We start from the raw sequence: 17633 nt of genomic DNA on the forward strand, positions 1-17633 counted from the left end.
GTCCAGAGGTTTGCTTTCATGATTAGACATGTGCCTTCACGGTCTGAGATGCCTTTTGGAAAAACCTGGCCTCAGGCTTGCCAGGAAATTTGGGCTTAACTGCATCGGCTCTGTCTGAAAAGGCAGGGGAAACGGGTTCAGGGCAACCCCGAGGGCTCCTGCGCTCGCGTTGTGCAGTGAATGCTTCCCCACTGTGGTCCCCTGAAAATAACCCCTTTCTCCTTCCAGATGCAGTTGGGTGACTCCGGGACACCGAGCTAGGTTCAGGTGCATGCAGAGTCTCCCCGTTTAGCAAAAGCATTTCCCCATCCTAGGTCATATTTCCTTTTCCCCAGAGTTTCCAAAAGCCAAGGTTAAATTAAAGTCAGTGATTGCCAGATGAAGATACAGCGTCCTGCTTTGTATTAAAAGAAGGTTGTTTGTTTCTGACTACTCATCCTTCTGACATATTCTTGATTAAAATGGAAAAAAGGGAAAGTGCCAAACCAAACACACTGATTCAAACAGATCAGAATGGAGAGCATTACCACTTATTTTATTTGCTACACTTTTATTAATCTGGCCGAAGGACAAATGGATAGTCCTGACTTCTTTATGATGAGAAAGTAAAGGAATTGAAGTAGCTTTGTCACTAAAAATTGCTTTTATTTACACGTCATTTCATCTGATATTACTCATTCACTCACAGAATAAAAAGTCGCTGGCCCTCCCCCAGGAGAATTGCAGAGACCCCAGGACTCAAACGGATGATAAGCGGCAAGTGTCCGATGCTAAGTGGACAAGCATGCACTGCAGAGAGGGAAGGGGCAGGCGGGCTGCCCACAGGAAAGGGCGCCTGAGAAACGGAAGCCACTGATGCAGGTTGCATCACTTCTGCAGGACAGCTGCCTCTGGAGCCCGCATTTAATGTGGAGAAGGAATCTGGTCCAGGGGGTACAGTGAGGAAGTGAGAGAGAGCTATTCGGTAAAATAGAAGCTCTCCGGTTCACCAGGGTAGGGGTCTTAGGAGTCACACTTATTCAAAGCGAGCAGTTCCGACCCCATGGAGTATAAGAGGCTCCACCATCCTATCAGTCTACCCATCTGAAATTTCCTCCCTGGATAATTCTATGAGACCTATGATGAGCACCCCTAGGTAAATATCCCCAGGGAGGGTAGCGTATTGAGCTGTTATCTGGCATAACCAGACCTGGAGCTGAGAGGGGAAGCCTAACATCTGTGTCTTGTGGGCAAGCAAGTGGATGGAATATCCCTGTGAGAGAAAAAGCCCAGGGGAGTGTCTCAGTGGGGATGCTCCCTCATTAGGGAGGCCTGGAAACAATTTTACAGGGTGACCACAGAGCAAGAAATGGCTCTGAAATCTAGGTCACGTCATTTAGAAGTTTTCTAAGAGTGTCCTTGGCATCTCCCCCAACCTGGACTGTCTGGCTAAGTAGCTACAAGTCAACCTCCTCTGACTTTCAACTGCATTGAGGTTTCAATCCTTTCAACTATTCTAGTGGTTCTCAATCCTGGCTGCCTATTAAATTAAACTGGGGAGCTTCTAAATATATCATTGCCTGGATCCCATCCCAGAGCAATGGAGTCAGAATCTCTAGTGGGGCCTGGGTACCAAGAGTTTTTATAAAGTTCCCTGAGATGATTCTAATATACAGCCAGGGTTAGGGAATCACTGACCCATCCTCTTCTTGACTCAAAGGGAATAAATAATAATATCTGTAATTTGTTGAGCACTTACCATGTGGCAGCCAAGTACTTCTTTGTTTTAGGTCACTGAGTTCTCTCAGCAAACCTATTATTACGATCTTTTAGATGAGGAAACAGGGGCTCAGAGAGGGAAGGGGACTCACCTGGTGTTACACAGTTGGAAAGGGATCCTTAGGACATGCATTTATCTATCCTTCTGCCTTTCTACAGAAAAGCAGGAGGAGACCAATGACAGGCTGGCTGCAGAGGGAAGGCCAGCTCCATAGTTGCCAGGAGGCTTGCCTGCAAGAATCAGGTCAGAGGGTTACGAATGGAATTATGTCACCCAAAAAGATGCTGGAGTCCTAATCTCTGTACTTCTGTGAGATGACTTTATTTGGAAATAGAGTCTTTGTAGATTATCAAGTTAAGATGAGGTCACTGGGGTGGGGCCTAACCAGATATGATTGTGTTCTTAGAGAGGAAAAATTTGGACACAGAGACAGACACGCACACAAGGAGAGTGTCCTGTGAAGACGAAGGCAGGAATGGCGGTGATGCATTTACGAGTCAGGGGATGCCAAAGGTTGCCAGCAAGCCACCGGAAGCTGGGAGAAGGGCATGGAACCGATCCCCCCGCCCCCCGCCGCCCCACCCCACCCCCCACCCCAACAGCCTAGAAGGAACCAACTTGATTTCAGCCTTCCAGCCTCCAGAACTAGGGGTCAATGAATTTCTTTGTTTAAGCCCCTTGATTTGTGGCACTTTGTTGTGGCAGCCCCAGCAAATGAATACACAGAACATGTGGGGAAGCTTGGGGGAAAAAACCCAGTCCCCATCATCTTGCAGATGAGCAGATGGCAATCTGAAAAGACTTGGTCCATTGCTCAAGTTCAAAGATGCAGAATAGCAAGCCTGGCCCCATCTAGAGGCCCCAGCATTTAGACATGAACCCCTTTTACTTTTCTCCAGGAATGTCCCATTAGATTCATTTTAAACTTTGGCTTATTATTAGATCTCACTTGGGGTTATCATTTCACCCATGTTCCAGCCATATCCCTTGTATCCAGTTTCCAAAGATATGAATTAGAGTTGGGCCACCATTTCTTGCCTGTGAATTGAGTACTGGAAACATCTAGAACCTGCCCCAGGTCACAGCCAGAGACCCCTTTGGCACAAAGGTCTGTGAAAGCTCACAGAGGATGCCTGGGGGCATTTAGCTGCTCAGATGCACTGGGACTGCCACTGCATACATCTTGTTTGCTCAGCTGGCCTGAGGGGTCCAGCCAGGAGTTTGGCGCAGCCACCACTGTGAGCAGCAGAGGTACACATGCATACGTGTGAAAACTCAGGCCTGGGAATCGGCTCTGCAGGCTGGAAGCAAATATTTGTTTAGCTTACAAAAGAGGCTGTTATGAGATGTGTAGGTGCCCTGTGGCCTCCCCCAGGGTGCTCCACTGTGGCCTTGGCCAAAAGGAGATCAGCTATGGTCTGGCAAAGGACAGTCAAGGATTGTGTGGGATTGAACGTGTCTTTATATCAGTGCCAACATAAAGGGTAGCTAAAGAAGGCATCTGTTTGTAGGACTTTCAGGAGCAGTTGAGTGTCGGCCCACTTCTCTCCTATCCCTTCTCACTGAGAAATACTCCAGTACTCAGCTCAGTGAATTTTGAGATTCTAAAATCAGTGCTTGATCCCTTGGATTTAAACCAATTAAAGTTTATTAAAATGCAAATAAAATTAAAATACTCTCTTAGAGGAGGTGGTTTAGCTATATTGGCCATTTATATCTGAATGTTCAAGGCTTTTTAGATTCTCTTCAGAGAGGTTTTATTTGGGATAGAATTAAAAGAAAGGAATATAATGTGTTCGAAAAGAGGACATTGTCTTTTAATATTAGCTATTGCTATTTGAAGAAAAATAGGTTCATGCTTGACACCAATATGGGGAAGAATAAGAGAGGAGGTTGATCAGCTGGTCAGGGTGTCCTCATCTTGCTGGAATTACACAGTTTCGGCTCTGACCCTCATTCGGCAAGTACAGGATACCCATTGCCAGCATCCCAGAAATAAATCTGTGTGTGTAGCTGAAATAAAGCTGCCAGAGAATGATGTATAAAAACCAGCATTCAAATGTATTCACTTATAATGAAAAATATAGCTTTCAAGTGGACTATCCATGTTTTATATGCCTGCTGAAGAAAAATTCTCTCTGTAGAAAACCTATGTGAGAAGACAATTCTAATCAGAGAGATGTATGATGAGTAGGAAAATATGTGTGAACGCGTGTGTGCACGCATATGTGTGTTTGTGTGTGAAGTCAAATTTTTCGGATAATATTAATGGCTCATATCATCAAGCATTTGTTTCGGTCAGGATCCAAACAGAAAAGCAGATACCATCCCAGGTATTTCAATGGAGAGAATTTGATATAAGGAATGGATTAAACACAGAGATAGGAACTGCAAGAAGCATCCTTCTTCATAGATGACTTTGAGTCTTTCTCATTAAGGGGACTTGCAGACTACATACAGGACACTAGCATAATGACCTTCCCCCAGACTAGTCTCCCCAAGCTCATTTTTGCTCACAGAGAGAAATGGAAGTTCCGTTAGGCCTATGGAGGCCAAAAAAGCTCAATCTAGACCCTGAAGAAGCCTCAGGTGGAAGCTCTCTGACACTCAGGAACTCTGTCTCCCAGTAGGGCGCATGCCACCAGGCAAATCATTTGACCAGGCAAGATGCATTCACATAATGAAAGCAAGACAAGTGTTGTTTTCTCAGAGATCTTACTGAGTGGGCTAAAGCTAGAGCCTAAAATCCAAGCTAGTCTTCACAATGAGAGATTGTTGTCATCAGAGGTGCTGTATTAGTCAGGTTGTCCAGAGAAACAGAACCAATAGGACGCACACATAGAAAGAAAGATCTATGGAAGTGCCTGAGTGGCCCAGTCAGTTGAGTGGCAGACCCTTGATTTTGGCTCTGCTCATGATCTCAGGGTCCTGGAATCGAGCCCTGCATCAGATGCTGTGCTCAGTAGGGAGTCTGCTTGAGGATTCTCTCTCTCTCCCTGTCCCCCTTCTCATGCTCGCACTCTCTCTCTCTCTCTCTCAATCTCTCTCTCTCTAAAATAAATAAATAAATCTTAAAAAAGAAAGAAAGATTTACATTAAGGAATTTCCTCATGATATTGTGGGGTGGTGGGATCTGAAATTTACAAGCCAAGTCTATAGGCTAGAAGTTCCAGCAAGAGTTAATGTTGCAGTCTTGAGTCCAAAAGCAGCATGGAGGTAGAATTCTTTCCTCCCTGGGGATCTCAGTCTTTTCTCTTAAGTCTTTCAACTGATTGGATGAGACCCACCCACATTGTGGAGGTGATCTATTTTACTCAAAGGCTACCGACCTAAATGTTAATCATATCTAAAAGATACTGACATCAAGACTGGTATTTGGCCAAACAACTGGGTACCAGAGCCTAGCTAAGTTGACACATAAGATTCATCATCACAGATGTCATCGTGAAAAGTAAATAGATATCCCAGGAGAGCTGAGTACATTTGGTGACCACAAAGAATAATCTGGTAATATCTGAACTTGGAAGATAATGTTTTCATCCTGAACTATCCCAAAGAGGGTGGGATAAGCACCTTGGGATGGACCTGTGGACATCACCTCACTATCTCTACCCCCTCGTTCGCCAAGCTCAGACTTCCTTAGGCTTCCATAGATTTCCCTGCTCCAGTCAATCAGTTCCTTCCATTGCCCATCAATCCTTATACATTCCTCTCTCTTGGTCATTGTCTTCTTGCCTGAAAAGCCTTCTCTGATGCTAGAGTCTTTCTTCATGAAATTTGGCTAAGCTTATTCAGGTAACCCCACAGTGGATTCTCTTGTTATAATGCATGTCTGAGTACTTCTTTAGCACTTAGCACCATCTCCATGGCAGAAACTGTTTGGGGCTATGTAACTACTATTCCTGGGTGTCTGGGTGGCTCAGTTGGTTGAGCACCTGCCTTCTGCTTGGGTCATGATCTCCAGGTCCTGGGTTCGAGCCCCGTGTCAGGCTCACTGCTCCGAGGGGAGTCTGCTTCTACCTCTCCCTGTGACCCTCCCTCGCCCCTCACTCATGCTCTTCCTCTTCTCTCAAGCAAATAAATAAAATCTTTAAAAAAATAGCTACTATTACTTTTTTTTTCTCTTTGTAACAGAATCTTTATTTCATTCTTCATTCTGAGGAAGCAAGTCCCCCACAGGAAGTAAAGCATGATTGACATACATCATCTTTTCAGCCATGTTTATTCCGGGCATGTACATTGACATGATACAGTGTGAAAGAAATCTGCCAGGGTACCTCGGGGAAGGACACACAAAAAAGAAATGTACCTTTTCTGTCTCTTCTTCCACTTAATACTGCCATGTTTGCATATGAAATGTGGTGATACAGCCAACCCCAAGCATGGCGGAACTGAAAGACAAAGAATTTGGTCCTTGATGGCATCAATGAACCATGGATTACCTAATTTCAAACCACTCAGCTGTCTTGCTCTGAGAGATAATACATTTTGGTTATTTAAGCTTTGATAAACAATACTGTCTTTATTTAATACTTTCTACACATTTGTCTTATCTTTTCATCTAGATCAAAGATCCCGAGGGAAATAACAATGCCACGTATTATTGTGGAGAGCCTTATTCTACAACTTTCACCTAGCAAACACTCCATAAATGCTTTTCATTAGAAGAAGTAAATGGAAAATATAAACCAAATTAACTATTAAATTTGGGCTGGTTAGTTAAAGCCTGCCTAAGCTCAAATAAACCAATTATAAAGGAGCTAAGGTGGGGGGCAGGGGGGCCTGACTGGTCAGTTATGCATCTGACTCTTGATTTTGGCTCAGGTCATGACCACACAAGGTCATGAAATCAAGCCCCACATTGGGGACTCTCTGTGGGATGTGGAGCCTGGTTGCAATTCTCTAACCCTCCTTCTGCCCTTCCCTCTCACTGTCTCTAATTAATTAATTAATTAATTAATTAATTAATTAATTTTAAAGAAGAGCTGAGGGATTTAGAGGGCTGGAAATCCCTCCCCATTTAGGTGTCCCCCAGCACTTCCTCAGGAGGCAGTGTACCTGCTTCATACCTCAGTCGCTTTTTCCCCAAGGAAGCCTTCCATGACTTCTCACAGCTGAAACAGTGCCTTGAGTTTCCCTTTCCTTGTTCTCTTCTTAGACATTTCGCAGCCTCCTTTGCATTTCATTTGGGGCTGGACGACTGGATTCTGGTGAATGGACATGAGTGAGGTGAGCCACTTCTGGGCTTGGCCTTGAAAACATCCTGTGAGGTCATCTTACTTTTCTTCCTCTCTCACACTGACAGTGGAGACCTATGAGAGCTATGATGGTAGAGGCTGTGTCAGCCTGGGTCCCTGAATGACTAGGTGGAGGAGGACTCTGCTGACCCTTATAAAACACATACTCTAGGTTAATAATGAGCTTTATTGTATTAAACTGCTGCGCTTTCCGGATTAATTTGTTTCTACAGGTAGTCTATATCCTAGCCCACCTGGTATGCATCTTTAACTAGGTCAGTTCCCTCTTTCATATGTTCTTAGAGTACTGACTCTCTTTTTTGTAGTACTTTTTGAGTTAAAATTTATATTTATCTATTGTACTCTTTTTAAAAAAATGTTTTCTTCACTAGACTGTTTATTCCATGATGAGATCTTTTGTTTTCTTACTATTGTGTTTCTAATACCTAACATAGTGTCAGGAATAAGATAAGCCCCCAAGAAATATGTGGTAATGATGGACAGATAGATGGATGGATGGATGGCAGATGGATGGAAGGATAGACAAATGGACAGATGACCATTGGCTTTGGCTTCAGTCCCAACTCAAGTTTGAGTCTCAACTTCCCTAGCTATGTTACCTTAATGATTCTAAGCTTCAATTTCCTCATTAGCAAATGAGACTAATGATCTCTGTCTCACATGGTGGTTGTAGCACTCACTAAGATTATAGTGCAGAGGTAGAAAAAAAGAGTGGAGCTGGAGGAAATTATTACAGAGAAAACATTGGGTTAATATAAACCTTATTACACTTCCTGCTAGTGGTTGGGCAATTTAAAAATATCATTTGAGTCATTAACCCTATTAAGAGGTCAGTAAAAACAATCAGTTTCTCTTTTTAAGAAACTTTTCCTCCATTGAATTAAGCTTCAGGTACTACAGGGTGTTGGTGTTCAGTAAATAGTTGGGGAGACTTGTGTAACTTTGAAAGGTATTTTATTAACCTCTTTTATTTCCCAAAGATGCATTTGAGAAAATGCAGAAACAAACTCCCAAAGGAATAAAGTTCTATATATTTATTAATAACTCATATATAACTTTGAATCCACCTTGAAAATTAATCATTTGATTCAGCAAATAGTAGGGCAGCCGTCTTGCCTGCTTTCATGGTCTGCCACAGCCTGTTCCAGGATCTTCTGGAGGTATTAAAGAGCAAAATGTTTCCACATGAGTAATGCTGATTCCAGACACTCCACCCGAACCACAGAGGGAGTAGATCTGGGGTTGGCATCCCAAATACATTTCTTTATTCCAAGCCTAAAAGTAGGCCATAAAGGAAAGGCATTCTTGGATTCTGAACCAAGAGTCCACCCAGCCGTGTCCCCTAATGAGTTTACTAATCTCATTGGTTCCTGTCTGCTGGTGTGACATGGTGCTCTCATCTTTCAGAGCTGTTTGCTCCATGTGTCTGCAGGCCTTCCCACAGATCCTGTCAAATGCTCATGCTCCATGACTCCTTCCTTGGCCGGACCCATTTAAGATGGGTTTTGGTGCAAAATCAGCCAGTTTTTATGCATCTGGTTGGGATGCACCTCAGTGGAGAGGTCACATGTTTTGTGAGCAACAAGAGCATCCCAAGATTTTAAGAAAAGCAGAGTCAGCTGTGGCCCATTTAATCTAATCCCTGTGCCCTGTTATGTGTGAGCACATACTGGCCCATAAAGGAGAAGTGACACACCCAAGGTTAGGCAGCTAGTTACAGGCAGCACCAGAACTAAAACATAGGTCTGTTGACTTCTAGATCGATGAGCTTCATGTTTCCTAATAAATGATATATTATGCATCCAGTCCAATGAAAGACTGCTTTGCAGTCTGGAGGGAGATTAACAATGGTCTCTGCTTGTCTAGATTACACTCAGGATTCTAGGCCAGACTCAAACCCCACTACCTCCAGTAAGACTTCACTGATGAAGTGGAGTGACAGTGGAGAGAGTGCCAGGCCAAGTATGGGAAGACCTGGCTTTGGGTGTCAGCTGTCATTTACTAACTAGCCCTGTGGCCTTGAGCACTATAGTTCCCCACATTACCTCCAGAAGTGGGTCTCTAAGTCCTCCAGAGCAGGGCCTCCAGGGAGGGAGGAGGAAGAGTTGAATGGCTTCTACCTTCTCTCCCTGATTTGTTTCTCTTTGGGAAAATGGATCCTAGGCCTCTGAAATGGTGCAGGGCCCTGTGTTAACCCTCAACACGGGGGAAAGTGTAGCTGGGAAGGGAGTGGAGGGTGGTGAGTAGAGGTGAAGAATGAAAAGAGGGAAATAGATTTCTGTACCCCAGTTCCCAGAGATTCAGATGTCCTATTCCAGGAGTCAACAACCTCTTCTGTAAAGGGCCTTAGAGTAAACATGTTAGGCTTTGCTGGCCGTACAATATCTGTTGTGACTACTCCCTTGTGCCACTGCACTTGAGAGCAGCCAAAGACAATATAAGAATACATCCCCACCTTCCCATTTATCTTCTTATTGTTTTTGTCTATATCTTCATGATGTGTTTCTTATCCCCTTCATCCTCTGCCTTCTCCTCTTCTCTCTCCTCCTCCTCCTTTTTGATTACCACCATCACTTTTCCCCACCATACACAGACCAAAAAGTTTGTGTATCCATTAGAGATGTGGACTTAAAAAACTGAAATTTTCACTGAATGTGATGGGCAGAAAAGGCCTGCCTTGGAAAGTTGTGAGATGTCCACATAATTGACTGGGAGTCAGAGGGCCAGATTTAGAAAACAAATAGGAAAGGCAGTATAGAGGGTCCCACACAGGAACTTTGTTATCTAGCAGTAGGAACCACCCAGCTGTAATGTCACCATCCTGGAGTCAGATCTCACATACTCCTGGACACTCCCAAAGCACTGTGACTAAACCTTAACTGTCTTTTTGTTCTTCATCACTTATTCCTAATTCATGTCCTGAGTGGGAGTATGTGATTCCTTGATTCTAGACTGCATACCTAGGCCGTAGCTAGCACAGGTAGGTAGGAAAGAAAATTTCTGTACTTCAAGTCCTAGGATAGACAGTAGGGCAGTTGAGTCCCACTGGTAGTACACACTATGGGGAATTCTTGCCATATGGATTGGATACAAACGCTGGATAGCCAATACAATGACAAAAGTCAATCGGCACAAAAGAGAATTCAAGGCCAAATTTGACTCCTGGGTGAAACACTGAGTTCACATATGAGGATGGATATGTGAAGAGTAGATTCTAAATTAACCAGAGTATTGTTACTGTGTGTTGCCTAAGGGCTGAGGCACAAGAGGTAAGTGGAGATTGTCAACACAACCAGACTCACATTCTCTGGCTGTGGAAGGATTTTCAAGTCACAGCAAGAAGCATGAGGCTGCAGATTAATCCCTGACATGGATTTATATCCCTGTGGGCACTGGTTGGTCTGCATCTGTCTTCTAAGGCCATGGAGGCTTTATTAATAAACTGAAGCTCTAGAGACAGATGCAATGCTCTGGCAGTTATGCCCATGAAAAGCTCATATTTTCCAATTTGCAGGGGAAATCTGCATACATCTGTCTTCGACTCTGAAACACGCAGCAGCTGAGGGTCAGTTGCTCAGCCTTGAGATAATGGAGTTCATTGCTCCCTGACATCCGCCCCTCATAATCTGGTCATTCTTTTCAAATAACTGCAGTTCTAGGTAACAAGCTACTCTGGGATGTATCCTGTAACTTGGTCATTGTCACTAGAATTTCAAGGACCTCTTCTCCGAGTTAGAGACATCATCCATCCATTTTACCCTGAAATGCATGATTTTATACTTGTTCCAAAAAAATTAATTAGTTTACCAGAAAAGATCTTTTACTTTAATTGGAAATTTGGTAAGGCTTTGATGAGTCCCAAGCCAGTATTTTATGGTTTCACAATAGACAACACATGGGAAGAGGGAAAGAGGGGAGACTCAATGAATATAGAATCAATGAAATGAGAGAGAGAGAGAGAGAGAGAGAGAAGAAAATTTAGAATATATATATCATATATATATTCTATTATGTATATATATTCTATTTTCCTGGAGAACCCTAATACAATCACTAAGGATAACTGTGTGAAGCTGAGTCAAGCAGAGGAGAAAGGTGACTATGAACTTGTAGCAAGAGTTTTAGCTGTGCTGGCCTCATTCTTCTGGAAACAGTTTGTGTGGGAATATCCACCTTCATGCTACATGCCATGAGGATCAAAATGTGCAGCTGTGTCCTGAGCCATTTCTCCCCAGCTTTTGCAGATCAACAGATCTTCTCTATAATCCTCCTTCCCATAAGCCATTCTCAAGGAAAATGTGCCCTTTGACAAGTGTAGAATATTTATAAATGTGCTTTTTTACTTATTTATTTTAGAAAGAGAAAGGGACCATGCAAGCAGGGGGAGGGGCAGGAGAGAGAGAGAGAGAGAATCCCAAGCCGACTCCATGCTAAAAGCTGGGCCCTACACGGGAATCCGTCCTACCACCCTGAGATCACAACCTGAGCCAAAACCAAGAGTTGGATGCTCAACCAAATGAGCCACCCAGGCGCCCCTGTAAATGTGCTTTCTAATTCTTTTAGCAGCAATCCTTTGTTAGATAACCCTTTTTGAGGATTGGGGCAAGTTTCTCTTGTCTTAAAGCAGTGAGGATAGCAGAGAATCTAAGACATACACTTCACGATGACCAGCTTTAATCGGGATAACGAGGCAACCCCATCTCTGAAGTTAGCCAGGAGGTAATTCAAGTTCCCAGAGTCCACATTTCCTCAAGCAGAGTAAACACTTTGCTTCCTGTCATAAATATGCCAATGTTAGTGGATGTTTTTAGGAAATGGTCTTGGGATGAAGCCCCAAGTTGTTTTTCTGGGAGGGAAGCCTGCCTCCCTCAGCTCCTCAGCTGCCTGAGCTCCAGCCTGGACCATCCTCGATGTGAAGAAAAGGATCTCCCAGGCTTGTCCTCTAAGAGGGCTCAGTCTGCTCAAGAGTGAGGTTGTGAGTTTCCAGACACTTTACAGGGTGAAGAAGAATATCAGTGAGGGGGAGCTTTCTTTTTTCTTTTTTTCTTTAATTTTTTTTTTATTTTATTGGAGTTCAATTTGCCAACATATATCATAACACCAGTCCTCATCCCATCAGAGGAGGAGCTTTCATGGGAAACTCTCAGCGAAATTTATTTTTCCATCATATTGATCTCCTCTCTGTATCATATGAAGTTTCTTTTCATTTTAGATCCAGTTCCATCCCGCACCGGATACCTTGGCCCATCTTCTCTGAAGTAGAGACCATATGCTTTTCTTGGATTCCGATTCTGTCATCATCCACTAAAAGTTGCTGATTTGGGGTAAAGGGTGAGGGTAGAGCAAAGGAGAGAGAGAGAGAGAGCGGGAAGTGAAGTGAAGTCCTGCTTAACTGTTTTCCTGCTGGATTTCCTGCCAAAGTCTAATGCTTAATCACACTTTGTTTCCAGGGATCATTGGGTGGCTACTCAGCACACTTTCAGACACTCCAGGGGTCTCTGAGAAATGTCGTTTCTGTCAAAATATGATAGTCAACCCAGGCCAAAGCCCAAGTAAGACAAAGGATAGGCAGGCAGGAGAGATTTGGTTTGCTGTCTTGCATGTACTGGTGCAAAGGGGAGATGGAAATGTCACCAGTGAGCTAATTCTGAGCTTCCTCTTTCTCTAGGAGTTGGTCCAGTTCAAAGGATTAGGCAGTGTTTGCAGAAAGTAGACTCTCAGAGCCCACTGTTGGAATCACAAATGTCCTACCCTCCAGTCTGTCATCATTCAGCATGAGACACAGTCAACTGTCCTATTTCTATCAACTAATCTGACAAAAGACGTTCAAGGCATACATAAGAGTTCTCTCTCACCCTCTTCAGGGTGGAAGATGGGCACAATTCACTCTGCTTACCTACTGGTCACAGCAGTTTGTTCTGTCCTTCATTATGCATTATCATACTGCATTGCAATATATGTATTTACTGCTCTGAACTCCTAAGTTCATTTAGGTCAGGAACCCCACTGGTATTTTGTTTCTCTAGAATAAAGCCTATCACTGTAATTTAGATTGTAATTGTGACTGTGTGTTACTCTTTCAATAAATGAATAATTATCATCATAAAGCAGGTGTTCAGGAAATACACTTTGAATGACTGAACAAGTGAATGAATGATCGTAGCTTCAGCAAGATGTGCCCAACGGTACCTCCCTGAAACCTTCACGATAGAATCAAAGTGCTAGACATTGAGAATACAAGTTGACCAACTGTCCCTCCTCTCCAGGGACCCATGGTCAAGAGAAAGAGGTGAACAAGGGAGAACAAGGAGTTACAATCACATGAAAAGTTAGCGCAAAGATTTGAACTAAGTGCAGGAGAACAGAGGAGAAGTTGGGGATGCCAAGCAGGTCCCCTCCTCTTAATGGCTACATACTATGCTCAGGCTGCCACCACAACTAGTGACACTGACTGGGTGTCTTGAACAACACAAATTTATTTTCTCCCAGCTCTGGAGGCTAGAAATCTCAGGCAGATCAAGGCGTTAGCAGGTTTGGTTTCTCCGGAAGTTTATCTCCTTGGCTTGCCAATGGCTGTTCTCTTGTATGTCCTTACACAGTTGTCTGTGTGCAACCAAGCGTCCTCTTGTTATAAAGACGTCAGTCAGATTAAATTGGGGCTCACACTAAAGGCCTGTTTTTAATTTAACTACCTCTTTAAAGGCCCTTTCTCCAAATGGTCACACCCTAAAGCATGTATTTAGAGGGAACACAGTTCAGAGATGTATGGCTCATAAAGAGTCCAGCTCATGTCTGGAGGCTCCTGCCTCCAGCATGTGCCAAGTCCACAACTACCACAGCCCCTGGGCTCTGGTCCTCCATCACTCCTGGGCCTTTGAGGGGTATTATTACATAATGGAGAGTGACCGCCTTCCTCAGTGTCAGATTAGAGGGTTAGTTGTGTCATCAAATCATACCCTTCTAAAGATGTGATCAGCGTGTAGAATGCGACTATATCAGCTTGCCCACAGAGGCTCCTCCCTCATTTCAATGACATCACTGTCTATGGGGCTAGCTTTGAGCAAACAAGTGGACATATATTCCTTCACATTTACCCTGGCCACTGGACCCTTCTTCCCTCTTCCCCAGAAAGGCTGGTGTTCCCATGATATTCCTTCCTCTATGTGAAAAGTGTTCACGGATAAGCCAAGCACATTTTCATGATGGCTATGTATTCAAAGAGGGTAATTTTTAATTCAAATTTAAAAAAAAAAACCTAAGTTTTATTTTTAATTTCAAATAAATGGCTCTGATGAAATTTTGTTCATGAATGCCTGGCACATAGTAAATGTTCAACAAATAGTTGCTAAATGAAGGGATATGTTCTTGCATGATCTATCCATAATGACTACAGCTTCTGGACACTGCCTCCTGCCCTGTCTGAGGCTGCTGACAGCTGTAACCATCCCCAGTACCAGAAGAAGCTCCAGTTCTAAAAATCTCAGCTTGAGCAAGTCTCTTCCTTCCTTCAAGGTTTTCAGTTTCCCTCTCTTTGACATAAAAATGCTACCAATGTTGATCCGCCAGTGAGCTGCAGCCTCAGGTCTCACTTCCTCTAGTTGTCATCTTCCTCCGTTATGCTGGCCAGCTGGTCATCCCCCTTTGTGCAGCTCCCATTCTTTCAACCAGTTCAGTCCACAGTACTTATCGAGTCCCTCCCACACACCCACCAGGCACAGTCCCAGGCACTGGGATGTGAGCCCCTCCCGGTGAGCTTGCATCTGGCACTAGCGCTGCACTGACCACATAGCATGGAGACTTCTCCATCCCTGTGTGTCTCTCACCATACAGATACCATGCTTCTGTCTGCATTTTCCACTGCTCCTAACACACCCTCTGACTGGAGGAGATACCTGTTTGTCCTCTGGAACCACAAGGGCAGCCCAGTCCCCACAGTGGGCCTAAATGACCCCCTTCCCTAGGTCCTTCCACCATTGAATCTCTCTTCCCAGTCCAGCATCTTACCCTTGCAGGCTAATGTGCAAGTGATTAATACAACTCTTATCTCTTTATGCCTTAAAAATCACAAATATTTAGAGCAAAAGATTCAGAGTAAAAAGTGTTAAAAAGATTTAATTAAAATTTTCTCTTGAGGGGTACCTGGGTGGCTCAGTGGTTGAACATCTGCCTTCAGCTCACGTCGTGATCCTGGGGTCATGGGATCAAGTCCCCCATCAGGCTCCTCGCAGAGAGCCTGCTTCTCCGTCTGCCTATGTCTCTGCCTCTCTATGTCTTTCATGAATAAATAAATAAAATCTTCAAAAAAAAAAGATTTTCTCTTGAAAATATAATATAAAATTGTAAAGAAGTTTATATTATCTCTTGTGGAACTAAATTTATGCTGTGTTTGTGACCATGGTCTATCATGTAAGTGAACAAATAATGACTAGGATTGGGATTTTTACTTCTGGTGTGTTACAGTCCAAAAGAGGTGATTTTTACAAATTTCATCTAGTGCTTCTCCCAGTCCTTAATGAATTAAATAATCTCCTTTTGAAGTGACTTTATGTTTCCTCTTTTAACTGCTGCTTAGTCTTGCTATCATAGGCACTTGTCTGTCACTGGTTTTGCTGTGACACAAGAGGTTCCTTTTTGTCATTTCATGGACCTCATGAACCCCTGGACCTGCGGTAATATTTGCAATGTCACTTTGCTATCAGATGGCCTGGCGTTTGCCTTCAGTTGCATCATTGAAAGTTTTGGAAGAGACTGAAGAAGAATTCTGAGCAGTTGGGCAGTGACAGAGGCTAGCACCGAGTGAGGGACAAATGGTGAATTTTACATGTGGTCAGTTCACCAGTACCCTTATCTTCTTGTACGGGGGCTTAAATAATGAACATTTAGACAATATAATGACCTTCTGTAGTTTCTTTGTACCTTCCTGGGCATATACACAGTTTACTAGAAATCTCTTTTGTCAGCCAGCAGGTGGAAGACTCAGAAGAAAAACTGCAGACGATTTTAGATTTAGGTTGATGGCACACTGCTACTTTCCTCCCAATATCTGTTCTTCTCTATTCTTTAGTAAGAGCATCACTGACTGGGCATAATGGCTACTTAGAATAGCGATAACATTTCCCAAGATCTCTTGCATCTAAGGCAGCCTTTGTGACTAACTTCTGGCTGATGGAATATATGAGGTCTTATTATATCTTCATTTTTTGTCCTTTCTGCTTACGGGAATGTGCATGTAACAGCTGGAACTCAGGCAGATATTCCACCATGAGGTGGAAGCCATTAGGACCAAGTGAAGCAGTTATGTGAAAAGAGGCAGGGCCCATGGCTATTGTGGAGCTAATGTACCAGATCTTAAGTATACAATTCTGGACTTCATTTATATGAGACAAATAAACTTCAATCTTGTTTAAGCCCCTTAACTCTTTTTTTTAAATATTTTATTTATTTATCTATTTGAGAGAGAGAGCATGAGCCACGTGAGGGGCAGAGGGAGAGGGGGAAGCAGACTCCCCACTGAGCAGGGAGCTGGATACAGGGCTCAGTCCCGGGACTTTGGGATGACGACCTGATCCAAAGGCAGACACTCAGCCAACTGAGCTATCCAGGCACCCCACGCACTTGAACTCTTTAAGGATTAACTTTTCTGTCATTGGGAGCTGTGCCTAATCCTAAGTGATACAAGATTTGTGTAGGTGCTTTATTTCTCTTGGCCTTCAATTCTCTATTCATGCACAGAAATGTATTCTACATTTTTGTATACAGGAAGAAGTAAGCGGGATTACAGATGTGGCCTTTTCCTTTTTCTCAAAAGCTGACCCGAGATATGGAATATGTGAGATACGTGACCCAGGTAGGACAAAACAAAGAGATTTACTGTAATGTTATCTACAGAAATAAGAGTGACAAGAACCTGAATGGCCATAAAATGAAGTAATTAACACTTATAAAGCACCTACACAAATCTGTGTAGTTGGTCCAAAGAACTGTGTGTGTAGTTGGTCCAAAGAACAGTGGCAGGTGGAAGCCCTCCAAAGATGTCCATGCCTTAATCTTTGGAACCTGAGAAAATGCTATGTTCCATGGAAACAGGACTTTGTAGATGTGATTTGGATTGCAGGCATAGGTTAGGGAGGACCTTTCCCCTGGTGGGAGGCAGGAGGGGAAGCCAGAGAAATTCCAAGTGTGAAAAGCACCGGACACACCATCGCTGGTTTGGAGATGGAGGAGGCAACCTGCCCAGGAATGCAGGTGGATTGTGGGCTGAGAATGACTCCCAGCTGACAGCCAGCAAGGAAAGGGAGTGGTTGGGGGAATGATGGTACAGCCGCTGGACAGCATACTACTCGGCCACTGAAAACGAGAAGCATTTAATCGACATGGAAAGATACCATACATTAAGTATTAAGAAAGAAATGTTCAGTGAATAAAGCACTCATACAATAAGCACCTCTGCAGTCTAAAATTTTTCAAAGTCACAAAACTAATCTGTAGATCTTTGTTTTTTAAATTTGTTCTAAACCTAAACCAAATTTGGGTGTTCAGCTGCCATTCACCTTGGAACTGGAAGAGATACTGCTAGTAAAAGACATAGTTGGTTAATTTATTAATAACTCAATCAT

Source organism: Nyctereutes procyonoides, unplaced genomic scaffold (genome assembly GCF_905146905.1).
Source record: "Nyctereutes procyonoides isolate TBG_1078 unplaced genomic scaffold, NYPRO_anot_genome, whole genome shotgun sequence".
NCBI lineage: Eukaryota > Metazoa > Chordata > Mammalia > Carnivora > Canidae > Nyctereutes > Nyctereutes procyonoides.